The sequence below is a fragment of the Mixophyes fleayi genome, chromosome 12 (assembly GCF_038048845.1).
Source record: "Mixophyes fleayi isolate aMixFle1 chromosome 12, aMixFle1.hap1, whole genome shotgun sequence".
Classification (NCBI taxonomy): domain Eukaryota; kingdom Metazoa; phylum Chordata; class Amphibia; order Anura; family Limnodynastidae; genus Mixophyes; species Mixophyes fleayi.
Window position 1 is genome coordinate 48,889,932 of NC_134413.1, and position 22,316 is coordinate 48,912,247.

General features: G+C 41.6%; 1 long non-coding RNA gene across 1 annotated transcript in view; it reads left to right on the forward strand.

Annotated features, from left to right (window-relative positions):
* LOC142108494 (uncharacterized) overlaps positions 1 to 22,316 on the forward strand; it is a 52,676-nt gene that overhangs the window by 1,169 nt on the left and 29,191 nt on the right. The gene's annotated exons all lie outside the window — the stretch shown is intronic.

Below are 22,316 nucleotides of genomic sequence, written 5' to 3' on the forward strand. Positions count from 1 at the left end.
GTTTGGAGAGTGCAGAGTATCCCTGATCTTTGTATCTAAATCTATATCTATATTCTACTTTTTTTTAGTGATGTTGGGAAATCTCATGGTACCATTCTATAACTTGCAAAACGAAATTATCTGTTGATAACAAGGAGGAGACATCAACAGAACCCAACATTTTGCACAATTTGTTATGATAACTGGCCCAATTCTTTAGCTTAAAAAGAGAATAAGGATAAAATAAAGAGCCAGTCCTCCACATATCTGATTGTAATTTAATCCTTCAATTTAATCATTAGCATTATGGATTATAAATCATATGTCTTTATGTGCGCCATTTTAGTAATATTCTCCAAGGGGGTCACAAGCTTGAAGGTATTGTAACAGAGGGAGGCATTTAGCTGACAAGATGCAGAGAAAGTATGCAAGCAGAGTAAAACATTGGTGCAGTTATGCGCCTAGATTGATGATAAACCAGGTAAAGACTTATGTGTGACAAACAGTAGTTTACAGTTTGGTTAACTCACATGGTTTGAAAGCTCCTTCCTCACAGCAAACAAACAGGGTTTGTCTGTGTCAGTGCAAACAGAACCATTGATGGGAGTTTCCTCTTAAAGGGAAGGTGGGTGTGTGACCTGCCCATCAGGCTAGGGCTGGGGGAGGAGTGTCATGTCTAAAAGCTTGCTTGTATCTTTTGTTCAGTGAGACCAACGCTGGGGAAGCTGGCTGGTCCTTGTTTAGCTAGTGTGTAGGGTGTCCAGAATTGCTGTGAAATCTGTACGGTGTCAAAAACATTCATCATCCTGACAATAAAACTACATAAAAAGGAAGAAGTTGTTTGCGTGTGCTTCAGCAGTAGCGGGCTCTTGCCACAGTATGTTTACTATAGACCTAGGCAAGGAATGCTATAGAATAGTGGGAAAGCTTCTGGGAAAGCTTCCTTTATTTCCTGATAATTTCCCGATAATGGAGCATCATGCATAAGTCTATGTAAGTCATCCTTTATAAGCATAGAGAAGCACACACTTCCCTACATTTGCAGTGATTATCTTGCCTATGCCTTTTTTTTTACAGTATTTACCTCTAAAAGATCTTTTGATAATCACTGTTCTGTCCTCACTATAAACTTCCCTTTGGTCTGAGTATAATCAGACAGACGGCATAACCATGCCTACTTCAATAATCCAGTCTAGATGTGAAGAGCTGAAGAATAGTGTTAAATGTAGTAGAATGCAATTACAATATGAACAAATATGATGCCATGAAAACATGGCATAACTATAATTTGACAAAAAATCTTACCATCGAAGCTGTGCTGAGGGGAGAATATACTGCAGCTCTGACTTAACATGTTAGATTTAAGACGGTGACCTCCTGTCATTTACCCAAGGTGCATTGGAAACTAACTACGGAGGCCTGAGTGTTCAGTTAAGCTGATGCAAGGCTGGTCACTAGATGGAGAAATAATACATATGTAAAACAACAATGCTGGAGGCAAAGCAATCACCTTGATTTTGTTTATGACGTTTAGGCTCTGGCACTGTTTTAGATTGGCAATCCTCAAGGGTAAATGGTTTACATTTGGTCATATAAAATTAAGCCTGTGATTAAAGACTATGGGCCTGATTCATCAAGGTACGCAAACGCATACGCATCTGCCTTGCATACTTTGAGTGACGCAAACCGATATGCGAGTGAAATAAGCACCTCAAATACCAAAAACACACCCCCTTGTGGTCCATTACAACTAAGTGACGGAAATAAGCAGTGCAAACGTTAGAAAACACACCCACCTGCGGATCTTTAAACATGCTACACGCACAAGCGACGGCTCTCAACTGATTGACGGCAAGCTAAGCAATGCATACTTCACGCCCACTGTGGGAGGGGCCCACAGTTTGTTTGTACATAACACAACACAAAAGTCTGGGGCTTATTTTTAACAGATAGCTGTTTACTCATTAATCACTCACAAATAACAATGATGTGGAACACTCTGAATGATTGTTTTTCCTTTGCTACTAATTAGTGTAATACACACTTTTAACAAATACATAGCTCACGATCTTTCTGTGTTGAGGATTTCAAGTGGCCTTATAGTATGCAAAATGCATGGACATGGCTACATTAAAAACACAGGAATAACGAATGTATTAAAATGTATGTTGTGTAAATGCATCTTGCTTTTTCTGCAAAATGCATAGCATACTCTTCCATAAAGGATACACACAAGAGTGTATACAACCTCCCCGCAGAAGAAGGGTTTCTGTCTGGATCAGAACTCAGAAATGACTGTATGCAAAGTGGGACAGCTACCCACTATCCCAACCTCAGATGTTAAAAAACACACACAACACCAAAAATAGAGCATGCGTGCTACACAGACACCTCACACTTAATACTACTCTTAATTATTCACACAAATTACTCACAAATTACGCATTAAAATACTCAGCTCACTGGTTAGCAGTTTGGACTCACAACACAGCAGACATGAGTTCAAATACCAAGCATACCCATAACTAATGTGTGCACTGGAATCATTATCCTAACAAGAAACGCAGGTATGTGACACAATGGTTTCATTTTTTATTTTGGATTTTTTTATACACGCTCAACCATATTGTAAAATATGCCCTCTGATTTATCCAGTATTGAAAGAAAATCTTTATTTCGAGGGGAAATCCGAGAAGCCTCACGGCCTACACTTCACATGCACATTATTAGGTGCATGCTGACATTGATAATTCTGAATGGACTAAGAGGGGGGGGGAGTTGTAGGGGACAGCTTCCTTGAAGTTAAATGCAACATTGTCAGCAAATAGACTTTCATCTAGATCCACGGCGTACACGTTATGTCATGTACTCAGGCCGCTCTCCACACTCCAGTACCATGGTCCTTTGCTTCGCTTGCACTTCTGCCTTACACTATTGACGCCACTTCTGGGTACACTTTCGAGGTTCTCTTCAATGTGTGACTGGCTTTGCTCTGATACTTGCACGTTACCTTGGACTATCACTACAATGACATATGTATTTGAGGGGATTGGTAACTAGCTAGGGCGTTTCACCTTTTTGGAATTTTCCTTGCACACAGGGCCTACAGATGTAATACCTCTTATAGGGGTGGCTTGCTCGTGGAGGGCACATGTTTATTTGGGATTACATGCAAAGAGCAAATCACAATCTTTTATGCTAGTGAAATTATGATGGACTTCAAAACAAACCTTCTTATTTAAATGTTAATCTTTTTGGATTCTTATATACAATCTCTTTTGTCCTTACACCCACATGTAGGAGAATTAGATGAATAAAGACACACAAACCAAGGTTGTTTTTTCTTAAATGTATATAAATTTGGATATAATAACAAAAATTTACATATTTACATGAATGTTTAAAACTATTTACATTTAACATTTAAGGGAAAAAAAACACCTAATCATACAGGGTCGACCAATAGGCCTTTTTCTGCTCCAGCTCCTCCATGCATTTTTGCTGCTCCTTTTGGTGATGCTTTATTTTCTGGAAGGATGCAGCAATTTCCGCCCGCATCTCTGACAAGTTTGGTGGGGGGGGAGGCCAATTGTAAGCTTCCTCCATGTGTGCTGAAACAAATCAGAAAATAAACATTACATACATGTATACCTATTTTGACAAACAGACTGGATTTACTAGAGATGTGTACTGTTACATTACTTTCAAATGATAGGCCTCTAGGTACAAATGCATTTTGGCGCACAATAGACGTTGAGAAGGCTTTGGTGTTGCATTTGGATAGATGTTCTACATTCTGGTGTGGCCCGGGGAGAGGCCCGTGGACAGGGTGGTCTTAACAGCATTATAGGCCTCAAGGCAAACCACTACAGTGGCCCACTATCTACACAACCACTTACAGGAAGTTACAATAATTTGGTTTAGATTTCAAGTTAAAAAAAAACCCATTCATATACTGACACGTTGACAAGGCTATCGGGCACATTTGTGTTGCCCTGCCCTGCGTGGCCATGTGTTATGATGGCTCTGTCTGTGGTTTGAGTGGTTAAAGACATTGACATTTGTAGGGCCATTTAAAAGTGTGACATTTAGGCTACCATTAAATCAACATGTGTGAAAGCAGGTTTTTTTTTTTTCAAGGATAATGGACATCTCAATGTTATCCAATTATGTCCAGCACTTATAGCAAATACTTACTATCTCCAAAGGCCTCTGGCTCTTGGCTGGCCGATGCTGCCTCCTGCCGACTCTCCTCCTCCAGCACCACCACCGGCAGACGCAGCTGGTCGTCCTCCTGCTCCTCCTCCTCTGCCTCTGCCTTGTCGAAGTCGTATAATTGGATGAACGAAAGTATATTGGTTAATATTGTTTTATTGGCCGATTGCACTCAGTATGCCACGCTACACGTGGCATACGGCGATCGCACGGTAAAATACGCACGCACACACTCGCATTACAACATTTAGTTATTTATATAATTCATATTCATATTGGTTCCGTTACACTGTAATTTATGAGCAGATAGTATTTGGTTTATTATTAGTCTATATATATATATATATATTGATTATATGTACACTTCAGTGATATTCAAGGTTCAGGTTATAGGAAAGGTATCATGCCTAGTATCATATTGAAACCCTAATCATCAGCAGCTGTCCGGTGCAGTCGGCGAAGAGATCGCACATTGCATACTGTAGTTATTGATGTTAGGGAATAAACCTTTGTATGATGCTGGCTATGAAATGCTCACATCCCCTGGAGAGACAACCCCCACCTTTGAATTCCTTAGATTGAATCAGCCTATGACCTGTTTACCCTGGAACCACCCTTGTCTGGACCTACAGAAGCAAGCTACGTCATCTCTATTGTTCACTGTAACACTGTACTGTATATATAATAGCTGCACTCCCACCAGCCTCAGACTTCACTGATCACAGTATTCAAAGGTGAATCACTGTCCAGGGGTGCCCGTGGTTAGCGCAGCCAGCGCATGCGATAGCAGCGGTATGTATGTATCTTTTGGTATTTACTGTACTGTATCATAATATAATAATGTATTGAATTGTTGACTTTATATCTGCTAAAATAAATCACTTTGTGCGTTAGAAACACAATACAATCGCCTATGCAATGCTTATTTGAAAACGATAGAATTACTTTAATAGCCTCCACCACCGCCACTGCCTCCTCCTGTTGCTCCTCCTCCTCCGATGACACTGCCACTGGCACAGGTTCCTCCTCCTCCTCCGATGACAGTGCCACTGCCACTGGCAGTGGCACTGGCTCCTCCTCCTCCGATGACAGTGCCACTGCCACTGGCACAGGCTCCTCCCCCTCCTCCGATGCCACTGCCACAGGCTCCTCCTCCTCCTCTGATGACACTGCCACTGGCTGCTCCACCTCCTCCTCCGCTGCCTGTGCCTCCACCACTGCCCGGCGGCATTGCCGGCGTTCCCAGCGTGCCCGGTCTGTTGGGAAAAAGGAAATATGAAAAAAAAACCATGTTAACACAATCAACAGTTGAAAAAACTGATAGTATTATGACAATCAGGTGATCATACATATTTAATAAACTTTACATTGTCAGCAGACAGAAATATTAGCTACTAACAAAGCAAGGAGCTAAACATGATGAACACAAAGCATTTCACATGACCTGTCCCAATTTGTTTTATTTTCCATAGAGATGTGGAATTTCTCAGTGGCCTAGTGGTCAGCACTTTGCTCTCACGGCACTGGGGTCAGGAGTTAAAGTCCCTGATTATTGTTTCATATGTGTGGAGTTTGGTGGCTTGCTCCATATTTGCATGTGTTGTCTACCACACTCCCCAAACATACTACTGGCCGCCTAATTATTTTTTTTTTTCGAAATTGCCAGTAGTATGTTTGTTCATGTTGGTGAATTTAAGTCTGCAAACTCCCTTGGGGCTGGTAATGATGTCAATTAGTTCTCTCTTTACAGGACCACTGAATTAGTGGATGGATCTCAAAATCTTTGAATGATGAGTATACTTTGGAAATCACCCTTTGTTGGGACTACCTCACAGTCTAAATAGTCAGTTAAATAATGATTGATTAGCTATATGTAGTACACTCTGTAATCTGTTTGCATCTTATGGGAGCTTGTAAAAATTTGGCTAAACACTAAGGTGTTTGGTATTTGAAACATGCCTTTTAAATCTTTGCCCAATAATGACAACACATCTGACACTCCAAAATGTTTTTACGGTTAGACCAGCAAGTTACAGCACTCGGGGAAAGAGTTAGAATGCCTGATTCCAAAAACCACCCTTAATATTCCGATTTGTCACACAAAAACATTTAGGTCAGTAAATTGTCAGCAAACAAATGTAGGAGACAGGAGGCAAAGCATTTTGGGTGCACTGGAAGGGGCATGACCTTTATAGTGTGCTTGCACATTGTTATGTAGGCCATGTCAGGTGATTAGGGTGAACATATTTGCAAACATATCACACAGATATATGTGTACACATGGTTTTTGCAATTAATAGAGAACTCACTTATTCTAATCTCCCACCGGAGCTCTTCCAGAAGCTGGGGCTTGCGGCGCCGGAGATCGCTCCACCGCCGTTGCAGCTGCACAATAGTTCTCCGGATGTTATACCGCTGCCGGAGATGTCTGCGGATCCTTTCATAGGCCCGCAGCTTGACCTCGTTAGAGATATACCTCCCAAAGGGTACATTGTCCATACCCTCTGTGAGGACTCAATTCTCGCCTACTGAAAATAGTAGCCCTCATTTTGGAATGCTATCTCTCAAAATGGAGGGCTCTGCATTCCGATTGGTTCTCAGAGCACGTATGGGCGTCCGCACATCACACGCGGATCTTTCAGACACCTGTGTGTAATGGGTGCCTCTCCCACCAAGAACATGGCGCCCATCGCCGATGAGACGAGTACTCTATGCGTTGCAGTGAAAAAACATTAATGTACACCTCGTTTCTCTATTATATCAGTTATTTAATCCCACTTGTCCCTTTTTCTTCTCTCCTGCAAATTTGAAATTTCACTGAGCAGGCTCTGGCATACTGTGGACATGACAGTTTTTTGGGCCAGAACTTTGAACAACATGTGTCAACATTGTTAATACCAAATGGGCCTACCTGGAAAGGCATGTTATTGATGTGTTTTATTGAGAATACACATACAATTAGCCATTACGCATAAGTGACCAGTAGGAAGTCTCATACTAACCAAAAAAATATAACATACAGTGTATCTGACCAATTGTAAACATCAAATCCAACCCCAGTGTGGAACTGAGCACAGAGATGCTATGGGAATGAGTAACAACAGTGTTCGTATGTTATAGCAGTTATCTACATTACTATTGTTAGTGTGTGCTAGGCTAGTCCATACACTACATGGGGGACATTGGGATAGTAAGTAAATCTTACACCATATAGAGTAAGTTTTGTCCTGGTGTTAGCTTGGTTTTTATGCTGTCATCAGAAGGTGTTTGAAATGGAGTATACATTTGTGGTAGGGTAATGGCTTTTCAAAGTAGAACAGTACAAATGTTTGGGGAAGGCTTGGCCTACCTGTCATTTTGATTTAAATATCTGTCTTATTTGGTGCATGCAATTTTTGGACTCTAGAACAAGTTGTGTCATGGTTGTACACAGTTACCATTAGGCCTCTTGGTATTGCTTCCCTTTAACAAAAACCACAGTGGCAGTTGGTCACAGGATGGCCATGCAGACATGGCATATTCCTAGCCTATTAGCTAGGTAGCCGCACCAAACTCTGCTTATTGATTAGATTTATATCCAAACGCACCTTTGTGTCAACCACTATGTTTGGGGTTGGGTTTGGAATCTCACTACAGATTGTGTGCCAGTGTTCTGTACTTACTGCTTGCCAATCTGGAGTATGGACACTCTGCTGGGTGAGGAGAATGTAATTGTGGCCTCAGACTGCTATTATGTGCCACACTTTGAACGTATTTGAGCCACCTTACATGTAGACACATGTTAAAGCAGCCATTGGTCTTACTCTACAGAGAATAGTTCAAACATAGAAATTACACACACACACACACACACACACACACACACACACACACACACACACACACACACACACACACACACACCTTGCAGATATTCCCAACATGAATGTGTTTTAAGGCTAAGGTTAGTTTTTTGCAAGCCCCATTAGCAATGTGAATGCTAGTGCAAATTAATTAACTAATTCTTACACCCCAATCCAATATGAACATTTGAGTTCACATCCATAATACTTATACCTCTGAATTTAAAGGCCACTAAATATACAATATGACAGGTGTGTGCAAAGGAAAATCCCTAGATTTCACACACATTAAAAATGTTTATATGTGCTGCTGCAAAGGAACATTTCATGACTGCACCAATACACAATATAGTGAAAGTGTAACATATGAAAAATAGCGTATGAGGCCACCCAACAGTGCTGTCCAAAAGGGACATTTAAAAATATGTTGTGACCAACGCCAACAGATGCCTAACTTGCATCTGACTCAAAGACCTTGGTCTTGAATATGTGGACTTTGTGTGCAGCATTTGTCTGTGGCCACGATTCAAAACAAAGCTGCATTTGAGTTGCAAGTGTTTTTGGCCCTGTTGCCTTCTACAGGTCCTAGCCTAGGAAGTGTGCCATTCAATGCCATCAACATTTAAGAAACACTTTGACAGAGGTGTTGTGCAAATCTCTATATGTGCACAGACCATGTTGAACGTGCACAATATCACATTTTAAAATGCACCACAACCATAGAGACTATACTAAATACACAAATATCTGTAAAATTAAATGAAAACCACTACATATAGTATAAATTCAGGAGTGGACCAGTATGTGGCTAAGGGGCCAAAAACCAAACATGGCCACAATATATTGGACAAGTAGACATGTCCCTAAACATGCCCCAAAGGACTATGTATGGATTATTGGGTATGACAATACAAAGAACAGCAGTATAGTAGTCAGATACTTGATTGGGACTGATTGATGACACTAATGCATGGTCACATTTATTGTAAACAAACATGAATCTATAGTTTCAGCACAATACATAGCAAATAAGACAGTGGTCTTTGTGGCAAAGTTACTTGCATCAAGAGTAGACAATCTGGCCAAAGTCAAGAAACATAAGCAGCCTAGGCGCATTGGATAAATACTTCAACGTGTAGTGAGACACGAACTGCTGAACTCCAAAAGGCACACCAGCTTGGCCTGTAGAATGGAAAAACAAAACATTACTTCTGCAAGATTTGCTCAAATACTAAATTAAAGAATGTACTTAGTATATGCATTGGTGCACATGAAGGTGTCCCTTGTAATGTAACCTGGAAAGCTTGCTTTAGCTGTGTGTTCTGCATCATTGGTGGCTTGAAAGTCCTCCCACAAAAGATAGTTTCCAAATGTGCAAAATGCCTATTGACCACAAGGCCGAGCAGATAATTAATCTCACACATGTACTGTTGTTGACACTAAAATTTAAACCAGCACCACCACTTTACTGTAACATATTAGGCAAAACACTAGAGACATTCATTCCTCCACAGCATACCCCATGGCCACATCCTGCCAAACATTGGGGACAGCTGGTGTTCCATATTAATCTATATCATTTGTACACAAATGATTTCTTGCCATACCTCAATAGAGAGATATTGGAAGGGAGATTTTGCAACAGGTGCCTTTAGTACAGGAGCAGTTATCTAGGTAGCAAGTGACCCAGAAGAGACCTGTGTCTAGATGGACAATGGAGTGAAGGATATGTAGGGTGTTAATCAGTGTCCAAAGCAGAAGAGAGTTACAATTGAATGAGTATCTCCAAAACATTCTACATAATAATTGGGGATAATACATTTACAGTAAGCAACTGAAACATTAAAAAACTATTAACACAACTTCTTTCTAAGCATTGCTTAGAAGTGTAGCAAGGCAGCTCATGCAGGAACCCATAATGCCTGTCTTCTATGTTTCAAATATCAGATAGAAAGCAAACAACCTTGGGCCAATTTAAAGTAACAATCATTGCCTGTGTTCTTTAAACGCCTGTGTTCTTTGTACTAAGGGTATGCACCGGGCACTTTTAGTGTTTTGTGTTTTGGTTCTGATTTAGGGTTTTGGGTTCTGATTTATTTTTAAAAAAACATAAAATGTGCTAAAATCTAGTTTTTTGTTTGTTTTTCACTCCTACGCTATTATTAACCTCAATAACATTCAATAACAATAATTTCCACTAATTTCCAATCTATTCTGAACACCTCACAATATTGTTTTTAGTCCAAAACGTTGCACCGAGGTAGCCTTCTGGACTGCGTAGTGGAGTGGCCCCGGTACCCAATTTGGTACCGGGGACACAATACCTCCATCAACCGTCTAAATCCCACTCCACTGATGGCGGACACCGAACGCACATCTAACACCAACATTGCTGTTATTGATGCAGTTGTCCGCTTTGCCATAGGATGACTAGTGTCGTACTTGGTGCTCATGGCAAATGACTGTTGGACGGTGAATTGTTTGGTGAAAGACGTAGCGGTCTTACGACTTCCCCTCTGGGAAGATGACCGACTACCAGCAGCAACAGCAGCAGTGGCAGTAGTAGGCGTACCGCTGCAGGATTCCTTGGATGAATCCCGGATAGAAGAGGACTCAGTCTGGCTGGTGACATGGCCTGCAGGACTAAATCTGATGGAGATCGTGGAGGAAGTTGACGAGGAGGGTATTGGTGGTGTGTATCCAACAGGACCAAGGGATTTAGGTGTCCCTGAACTGATGACGGTCCTAGCCCCAGTTCCTGAACTAACCACTGAACTATGAAGGTTATTCAGGTGACGTATAAGGGAGGATGTCCCTAGGTGGCCAAGATTCTTTCCCCTGCTTATTTGAGCTTTACATAAGCTACATATGGCCATACATTTGTTGTCAGGATTTGGATAAAAATAACTCCAGACCGAAGAGGTGCATTTTTTGGTCTTCTGACCAGGCATGACAATGGGCTTTTTCATCCCATGGACAACAGCTGTTTCCCCCCCTGGTGCCTCATTTACAATAACCACATCAGCATCCTCATCATCAAGTTCCTCCACAGCGCCAGCTACATCAATAGCCTCCTCCCCGTGTACAACATTGACACCTTGATTATCCAAATCTGGATCTACACTGTGGGTGATCCTTCCAGCATATGCAAAGGGTGTGCTGCAAATGGTGGATGGAGTCACCTCTTCCTGTACAGTGATGGGAAGGTCAGGCTTATCAACCACCAACACCCTTGGACTCGCCTTGGGGATTTGTGATGTCATCTGTTTAGAAGACAGAGTTGTTTGCTGTTTTGTTGTTGTTGCTGACAGCATAACTCTCTTCAATTTATTTGAGAGGGGGGGAGGAGGAGGGCTTAGATCCTTGGGTGAAGCTGAACCACTAGTCCTGAACACGGGCTAGGGCCTAAGCCGTTCCTTGCGACTCCATGTCGTAAATGGCATATAGGCAAGTTTTCGTTCCTTCTCAGATGTTTTTAATTTTCTTTTTTTGGAAATTTTAGTCAACTTTGGGTTTTTGGATTTTACATGCCCTGTACTAGGAGATTGGGCATCGGCCTTGGCAGACGACGTTGATGGTATTTCATTGTCTATGTCATGACTAGTGGCAGCAGCTTCAGCATTAGGAGGAAGTGGTTCTTGATCTTTCCCTACTTTATCCTCCAAATTTTGGTACTCCATTATATGCAGCACAAGAGAGCATACCCCTAAACCACACACACTGGGCAAAGCCTTTATAAATTATCTGCGGCACAGGAGAGTACCACTGGACTGTAGTTATACAGCAGTACCTATTTTTAGTGACAGCTGCAAGAGTGAACGTAGTGTGACTTTGAATTGAAATAGTACTACCTATTTTTTGTGACAGCTGCAAGAGTGAACGTAGTGTGACTTTGAATTGAAATAGTACTACCTATTTTTTTTTTTTTTTTTAACTTCAATAGTATTTTTATTAATTTTTCAGAAATTATGGGGTACAGAATTAAGAAAGGGATGGGGGGGGGTAAGGAAAGGACACAAAAATAAAAAGGGGGAAGGTTTGAAGGGGTACATAGTGGGGAGGAACACCTTAAACAATTCTGCTGTTAAACCACATTGAACATATGAGGGGAGGAACCCAATAGGATCCCTTCCAATTCGTGAAAGTTACACTAGTCGAATGGTCACCAGGGAACTACTAATAGGAACATTGGGGAACTTCTCTAAGTGTAGGAGATGCAGGTAGTAAATCAGAGTCTATTCGATTTGGACACGCTCCTTCTCCGTCCGTAACATACACATGCCAGCTGAACCACTTCATTATCGGGGACGAGGTGGCAGTGGAGTAGGGCATCCCCTCTGTCTCCATTTCAAAGCTGAATTGCACCTTGGCCACTACTTTCGATATCAAGGGTATCTGTGGTGATTTCCAACCTTGAGCTAAGGAGGCCCTTGCGGAAATCAGAATATGGCTAAAGACATATTTAGCATGTGATGGAAACTGGGGGGGGGGGGGGTAGTGCTGCAGTAACGCGACCTCTGGGGTAGGGGAGAGATTTTGTCTAGTAACCTTATTAGCTAACTGGAAGATTTGTACCCAGAACGACTGTATAAGGGGACAGTTCCAGAATATATGTATCAAATCCCCTGGTATATTGCATTGCCGCCAGCAGAGTTTCGACTGGGAGGGCCACATTTTATGAAGTCTTGTTGGGGTAAGATACAATCTATTAATTAATTTTATCATCATTTTTGTGTGATTTATACATTTGGACATTCGGAATGAGTTTGTGAAAATGGCTTCCCATTCTTTGCTTTCCAACTCTAGTTGCAGGTCAGATTCCCACTGCAATTGTATTTTGGTTTTATTTTCTGATGTAGAGGGGAGGGTATAGCGGTACCAGAAGGTAATGCTGGCTCTATTATCTCATTTTGTTAATTTAGTGAACAGCAAGGGCGGAGGAGTTGTAATAGGTAGACCTAGTCTGGTAAGGGAGTTGAACTAGTGTCTGAGCTGCAGGTATTTATAAAATTCCTGGGAAGGGAGGTGACATTTTTCCTTTATTTGTGTAAAAGATAGTAGACTCTGATCGTCTAGTAATTTAGAGAATGAGGTTATTCCGTTTGATACCCAAAGGCTGAGATTTAAATTGGGAATTAAATTAGCCACTGCGGCTAAAGAGATATTTTTTGTCGGGACCATAGTCATAGAATTAGCCTTTAACACTTTGTCCCACACCACCAGGGAGTCCCTAGTTGTCTTTGGTAATTGGGCATTTACAGGGCGCCAATTTTTTGGAACCCAGATCAAATCTGCTAATGGGAAATGTGGGTTAAGAGCTTTCTCCATGTCTACCCATGGTTTTTGGTGCATTGGAAGTTACCAGTCACGAAGCTGAGAAAGTAAACAAGCCGCATGATATCTGTTCAAGTCTGTTAATGCCAAACCTCGCTGTTGTTTAGGCAAATACGTCTGAGAACTGGCTATTCGTGGTGGTTTATGTTTCCAAACGTATAATATCATAACCGAATGTAATTTATCTAATAAAGATTTGGGGATACAAACAGGAATAGTACGGAATAAATACATCATTTTTGGGAGCAACATCATCTTGAAGGCTGCAATCCTTCCCAACCAGAAGACCTCGCTGCAAACCCAGGATTTACTTAGAGTTGAAAGTTGGAGGGTTAAAGATGAAAAATTAAGATTAATCGTATTTTCCAGTGAAGGAGTAATCTGAATACCCAAATATTTCAGTGCTGACATCTTCCATGAGTAATGAAAGGATGTTTTAAGGAGTTGCACCTTCTCCTGGGGAATATTTATTGGGAGAGCTTCTGATTTAGTGGAGTTTAGCTTATAGTATGAAGCTCGGCTATATGTATCTAAAATATTATGAAGGGTCAGCAACGAAGTCCCCGGGTCAGTTACAAAAAGCAAAACGTCATCGGCAAATAGACATATTTTATGCAAGGTATTTTTAACAGTGGCACCAGGAAACAGATGTGAGGATCTAATGGCTATGGCAAGAGGTTCCATTGCCAAGACAAATATCAACGTGGATAAGGGACAGAACTGTCGAGTTCCGTTTGTGATCGTGAATCTATCCGACAGGAATCCGTTGCTAAACACTCTAGCTGATAGCCCTCACGAAGTCACCATGGAATCCAAACCGGAGAAGGGCCCCCTCCATGTAGCCCCAATGTAGTCTATCAAATGCCTTCTCGGCATCGAGGGAGAGGACTAACAGCTCAGACTGGGCCTCTGAGAACCATTCTATAATATTGAGCACTCTTCTTGTATTATCCGAGGCCTGCCGCCCCTGAACAAATCCCACCTGGTCTGGATGGATCAAATTTGGGAGAAGTCCGTTAAGCCTTTTGCTATCAGTTTAGCATATATTTTAATGTCAGAATTCAGAAGGGCGATTGGCCTATAATTGAGACATGATGCTGGGTCCTTCCCCGGCTTGGGTATAGCGATGATTCGAGATTCTAACATTTCAGAGGGAAATGACCCATGTGTTGTACCTGCGTTAAATAGTTGCTCTAATATTGTGAGGAGGTCTTCCTGAAACATAACATAAAAGCCATTGATATAACCGTCAGGGCCAGGGGCTTTGTCTCTTGGTAGGTTTTTAATAACTGTTTGTATTTCAGCTTGGGACCAGGGGACAGATAGGGATTTTGCAGTCTCCGGGTCTACTTTAGGGATATGCAAGCTATTTAGAAAACCATCTATGTCTGCCGGAGACGATTGATGCAATAGGCTATCCTCTTTCAAATTATAGAGTTTAGCATAGTACTGAGCAAACATATTCGCTATACTTTTAGGATTAGATACTTTTTGTCCACTTTCGTCCACTAGATGTTTAATTCTATGTTTAGCTCGGTGACCCCTACACTTTCTCGCCAAAAGCTTCCCCGCTCTGTTCCCTGCAACATAGAATTTTTGCCTAAGTTTAGTCAACGCTTGTTGTGTTTTGGCCATCAACAGTTTCTGAAGTTGACCTCGGACCAGTGTCAGTTCATTCTTTAGTTCAGAAGAAGGGCGTTGCTTATTTTGGGATTCTATGGTTTGTCATTTTAATTCTAGCTCAGTTTTGGCGATATGCATTAGCTCTTTTTAATCGGGCACCTGTCTGAATCGCCACTCCCCTCAATACTGCTTTCAGAGCACACCAGAAATTAAAAATATTAGTGTCCTCCGGGGCATTATTTTGACAGTATTGATGGAGATCGTTCTTGAGGTCTAACTTAGCTTCCAGAAGTGTCAATAAATATGCTGGCATGCGCCATGACCTAGGAGGGTCATACGGTCGGTCTCTATGCCACGTCCACAACACAGGAGCATGGTCAGACCAAGATATTGGTAGAATTTTAATTTGTTTAGTGGCCTGTAATGTCCACTTATCAGTTAAGATAAGGTCTATACGGGAGTATGAATTGTGGACTGAGGAAAAGTACGTGTAGTCCCTGCCACACGGTTCCGAGGTTCTCCAGACATCATACAGGTCGAACTCTGCTAACAACTTAGAAAAGGCTAAAGAAGGTCCTGGTATAGTGGGAAGAGTAGGATTATAAGGAGAGGATGGAACTGGGGATGACCTATCTAGCCTAGGGTCTGCCACAATATTAAAGTCCCCCATAACTATCAATTTACCCTATTTGTGTTTCTCTATTTCCTGGAACACTCTTCTTACAAAAGGAATCTGATGTGAGTTTGGAGCGTAAAGTGAAACCAAGGTCACTGGTTTGTTTTCTAATAGACCGACTAGAATCAAGTATCTGCCCGCTTTATCTGCTATGGTAGTCTTATTCACATAAGTAACTCTACTGCTAAATAGCAAGGCTACTCCATTACGTTTTAATGGGCCATTTGCCGTGAAACAAGTCGGATTATGGTTATCTCGAAGAATGGGGGGAGCTGCCGCCCTAAAGTGTGTTTCCTGCAAGGATACTATGTCGGCATGCAGCTTGTGGAATGAAGTTAGGGCTAGTCTCCTTTTATTTGGAGAATTCAAACCCCTAACATTTTGCGTAAGAAATTTAACCATTTAGAATAATAAGTGTGTCTATTAATTTATACTGTAAGTAATCTATTGCCCTGTGGTCATTCTTAAAACGGGGTACCCTGTAGCAATGTATATTAGAGTAGGGAGAATGGGCCTCAAGTGAGACATTGGTACCCAAAACAAGAGTATTAGAAAGGGCGACTTTAGTATGTAATGGGGTGTTCCTGATTAAGGGGGAAATAACGGTGGGAACGGGAAACATAGGGAAAAAAAAGGGGGGAAAAACTGAGATAACCCAAAACATTGGGTTAGAGTATTTGCTGGTAGGGAAAGGAAAAGACTAGCAAAATAAGTAACTTGGGGCGGGTCAAGCCAATTATGGCACTCCTCATTTCTGTCAACCCGACAAACCCCCGCAATTTTAAAGGATCTAAAATCCAACCGTATCAGATGGAATATATCCAGGGCAAAGAGATATATCAATCAAAACAACATATCAGCAAAACATTAACACAGTACAAAAATAGTACCTTAACCGTTAACTGTAACCTATATATAGACAGGTATCCAACTCTTTTGCTTCCAGGGGTGGAACGCGGTGTCCTCCAGCGACATCCAGCACCTGCAGAAGTAACGTAACCAGATATAAAGACACATAACACATAACTTAGTGAAAACAACAAGGCATTTTTAAGCATGGGAGCTTAGATGACTCCAGATAGTCCCTGGCGAGTCGTCCCCCGGAAACTGTAGATCATGTTTGAGTAGCCGCACAATCCGTATCCCGGAGATCATGTTGATATAGGGCTTCCCGAATATTTACTCAAATGTAGAGAGATCAGGACCATTAAGGCCCATTAGAATATTCATTTCGACCAGTCCTGTCTCACGCGGGAACTAGGAACTGAAGCAGGCTCCTGAACAGGGACATTCCAGGTTTTCAATAACGCTATACCGTTTTCAACCGAAGAAATAGTGTGAGTAGAATTATTCCTCCTAATGATTAATTTGACTGGGAATCCCCATCTATATATGATGTCTTGGGCTCTTAGAGCTTTCGTGATTGGTTGAAAGGATCTCCGTTTAAAAATCGTAGCCATAGAGAAGTCTTGAAATATCTGAAGATTCTGAAGGAATTCAGCTTTATCTTCCAATCTGGCTGCTCTCAAGATACGTTCTTTAGTTTGAAAGAAGTGGATTCTCATAAGTGTATTTTTAGGTAGGTCATCCGACACTGATCTTGGTCTGGGAAGCCTATGTATGCAGTCAACCATAAAGTCCTGTTCAGGCAATAGTTTACGGAAAAGATCCAATGCATAGAGGAGTAGTTCAGCTGAGGTAATGGAATCTGAAATACCCCGAATCTTGATGTTATTCCGTCTGGATCTATCCTCCATATCCGCAAATTTGTCCCGAAATTCTGCTTTCAAGGTTTCATGTTCCGTTATGAGATTATTGTGTGAGGCCGCCAGTTCCTCCATTTTGTCTTCAATGTGGCCAGTACGACCACCTAACTCAGCAACGTCCCTCTGTATCTCCCTGATCGACGATCTCATTTCTGATAGTATTTCAGATTTAAAGGTGGAGAACAGGTGCTGCATAGCCTTGATCGTGATAGGACCCTCAGAATCCGGGTTGTCAGTAGGGACCACACCGTGAGCTGCCCCCTGAGTAGCTGGCGTAGCATTGGAGGTCTTAGTCCTGGGTGTCTCCAACCTCTTAGAGGTACCTGCCTCCAGGGTAGAAACCTGTGGTTTGAAGAATTGAACTGGTGAAGCAGATGAGATGCCTTTCACATTTTTTTTCGGGGCCATTCCGGCGTCACTCAGGAAGAGCTACAATAAAATAGAAAACTTTCCAAGACACTGGTTGCGCAGGAGCACGTATTATGATAAGTGGTATGTTGTTAAAGCAGCGTTAGCTCTGGTCGGTTGACATTGAAGATAATTAGTTCAGAGATATTTCGGTTGACATGGGTAGAGGGACCCCCTGCAATTACGCCATGTGTATAAGTGGCTTAGGCATATTTCAAAGATGTAAAAGGCTCAAGGTTATCACAGAAATGAGCTATATTTTTAAAGCAGCCACCAGGTGGCAGTGTTGCCTTATTTTTGCCTCCGTCTAGAGAGAAACTGAAATGGAGTGTAGAGAGCACTTCAGTGTTACAGTGTTACAGCACTTCTAATGCCTGCTTTTGTGGGGGGACACGGGCACAATACCTTAGCCGGCCAGTCAGCAGCTCTGGTGGTAGTGGAGCAGATAAGACTCTGTTTGCTGCCATATACAGCAACTCCTCTCCCTCAGATCTGCATATCTGCATGTGCAGCGCCTGCTGAGTCGGTCCCTGCAGTTCTCTCCGGTCCCCAGCTGCCGCTGAACACTCTGCCGGGATGTAGCTGGCCTCTACAGGTAAGTGCAGTTCCCTGATATCATGGCCGGATGTGACCGCAGCCGGGCGCCATGTACAGCAGCAGGCCCCACACCTCTCTCCGTCGGTTTGCAGGCTTTCCTGTCACTCTCCGTGTGAGCAGTTGGCACACTTATCTAGCGGTCCGCAGCGGGGATCAGCAGGGTTGATTTGGGGTCTCAGAAGTCCCGATGTAAGTGGATTAGGGCACCTTTTCCCCGGAACTTTTTAATAAATGTTTTATAACTTTGGAATAATAATATAGCAGGTCTTGTACTTTGTACAATGAAGCCCCATTAATATCAACAATACTCTTTTACACTGGGATATAATTACATGGGCCAGATCAAACTATAATCATATGTATTTATTTGTAAAGGTGAACTTATGTCTGGCAAGCTCCCTTCTAATGTTTGCAAGGAGCTGCTGTTGCCTCCTATGGAGGTCACTCCAGCAGCACTGGACCTGAGCAACAGTCCACCTGCTGCCAACTGTGTACTATCAACAGTTCTTTTCTGCCCTATAGGCATTGCTCAAATATGTGGCTAAGGGACCCAAGCAATGATTCATGAGCTTGGTAAAGGCCAGCAATTCCTATCGGGAAAAGCTAGTCGTCCTCAGGATTGCATGAGACTTTCAACATTTTCCACACTAATTGGCTTGCAGGACATGTGTGGGCATAGGGAAGTCATGGATCCCTTCAAGACCATATCAGAAATAGTGGATACACTTTCCCTTTTAAATAGTTTTTGGCAGTATATAGAGCAGCATTCGTAACTTTGGATATTTTACCACAGTGACAGGACCCTAAGCGCAGGCATAAGAATAAATTGCGAGACCAGTGCAGACATGCCAGGGGAACAGGTGGCGGTCCCATGGAGTCTTTAGATCTCAACTCTCTGGAGCGCACAGCATTGGTTTGCATTGATGACCAACTGGTGCAGGGTGTTGGCCGGATAGATACTGGCAAGAGTCCCCCTCCCAATCACACAACAATCCCCTCCAGGTAAATTTCATATCAGTATACATGCACTAACTATTCAAATGGTTGTAATGCTGTGACTAAATAAATCTTAACACCACCACTAACAATGTATATATTCCCATCTTTTCTAAATGAATCTCTACTTGCCTTTTCACAAATGAGATTTCAATTTTTCATCAAAAACCCCACCAAAGCCTAGCACTCTAGACTTCAACCTAGTCAGACTATTAGTTAATCTAGCCATTTGGTCAAGTTTACTCTTTATTTTCTGTGATGATCGCTTTGCAGACTTAATAAGGTAGCATAGAGAAATAGGTAATTTGGCATCAAGCCAAAGATATGAATTTTGCACTTTATATATTATCAATTAATTTAGTCTATTTTGTTTCTCTAAATGACCCCACATATGCACACATGACCAAAACATATATATTTCACATGTGAAATGAATAATCGTATGCGGCCTCTATCTCTGTGTGTCGATGTAAAATGGGATTGAGGAGCCAAGGGCAGAAAGGGTAAGCATTGTCTCCTTTGAAGAGAAAAAAGAACAGTAATCACAGATGAGTATTCTTCAAACAATGGTATAACCAAGAAGGGAGAGATTTTGGCATGATATGGCGCCTTTCTAATCCATCAGTATTCCAAACTATTTCATGTAAGTACATCATAATGCAAAGAGTGTGAAAATTTGGCTAAGGGTCTAAACCAACCTTTTATTAATCCAATGTATACAAATCTATTTAAGGGGAAAAGGGCCTAACAAAAAACAATTAGGTGAATGACAAAAGTACCTAATAGCCATGAGTCTCCTTGTAGCCTAGCATCTCCTTGCCTCTGGGCTAATCTGTGCCACCTAAAGGCAAAAGAGTCATGTGTGCTGCCCAGCCATTTAGCAACCAGGTATCCAATCTGGAGAGATGCATCACATATAGCCTAGATGTTTATTGAGTGGAAATGCCTTTTTAATGGAAATTAGATGCATTTCCATCCAATGTGACCATGCCTATATGAGTGTCATCTCTTGCCCCTATAGTGTGCAGAAAGCCAGCTATGGTGGAAAACTGCCACTTTATGGGCACAAGAGACTGCTCATCAAATGACATATAGATAAATTGATGTATGCTCGACAGGAAAGCCTTCAACACCACCTTCAGCACATGACTAAAGGTGGGCTAGGACAATCCTGCAGCGACACCCATTGCTGTCTGGAATGACCCAGATGCACAGAAGTGTAATACCGCCAAGAGTTTAGTCAAAGTTGTTATTGCTGCAGGGATGTTGCACAGAGGATCTAGGATCCTCTGCACAATGCGCAGGGTGTCCATGATGACATGAGGTGGAAGCTGATAGCAACAGGTCACCTCAGCATCTGACATCTTAAAGAGGCTGACATGTTGATACTCTCCCTGGTTCGGCGATGGTGTACCAATTGTTATTTTCGGAGGGGACGACATCTGTTGTCCTCCATATTCATTGCTCCTGCAATGATTGGCTATATGTAAGAAAGATGGATTAAAAAAAAATAACACATTACCTTGTGCATTGTAGATTTTTGGGTCCCCTTTGAAATTACACATTATAGACCAAACATACTTACAGCTAGCAAAACTTGTTCCATGTTAATAAGTCAAGGTTTTAAGGTTCTGTATTAACAAAAAATTTAAAATAACAAATTCAGTATAATAAAGCGTGAATGTTGGTTTTTAAAAAGCAAATCTAATTGCAAAACAAAATTGCAATGTTAATGTATGCAAGTAGGTACACACATTTCTAAAAATATATTATAATGCAAACGTCTGCAAATGCTTTAAAGAGTCAGACAGACAATTTAAAAAATCCGCATATGCGAATGTATGCAATGCTTTGGAAATCAAACCTTACATCTGAAAAGAAGCATACTCTGGAGTACAGCAGGACTTGAATAAGCCACATCTGCGTGGGAACACCCTTACTGGACCTGGGATGCGTTTGTCCACACCTTATAACCCCCATTCCACCTTTCAAGTCATAGATATATTGCGTTCATTGGCGTAGGTCCCATTCTGGCGCATGTGCAGAGCTATTTAGTGCAAGATATGCCACACAAATGGACGTCTGAAAATTAATCAGGTCCAGAATGTCTGACCACAATAGTTCCTTTAATAAGTAGTCAGAAGTCACTTAGTTAATATGCATTTTTTCCCATTTAATTTTGTTTCTCTTTATCCTGTGGAGTAGGATTTTGACTATGAGGCTCCATGGCATGTTTTTTCCCCTTATGAGGCTATCCCATTTAATCTTCATACTCCACTCTCGGTATACTGGGTATTGGACAGTCTTTGACAACATCAGTGGCAAAAATGGGCTTTACTCTTTCTTTGATTCTTCATAAATGTCTCCTTTCCATTTGAAATGGATTTTAGGGAATGCCTCATTGCTTCTCCAAACTCAGTGAAACTCTGTGCCTCTTTTCACCCGTTTTTCCTCAGGTGAGAAATTCACCCCATATTGCTCATGATTTCAAGAGTTCCAGGAAATAAAATCCAAGTTGTTATCATCAAGAATCAGTGGCGTTGCTTGCTGGTGGAAGAGGGTTAATTAAACCTGATGAGACAAACATTGAAACATATAGGCTTTCCAGTAATTTGTGGTGGGCTGCTTGGAGTGTTCAGCTGATAAGAATCAATTAAGATCCCAAACTATCTCTAAAGAGCAAACCTTTTCTTATATACGTGATATTTATTGCAGTATATTACTTCTTTAATTGGTTCGATTGTTGGAATAATCGATTGGGAAGCCGTTCCTTGAACTTGGGAAGCACAAAGTTGATACAGATAGCTGTTTTCGTTTTTTCTTTTAGATACACATCTTAAATTTAATTCCTTGAATAGTATTCATTTCATCTACTCTATT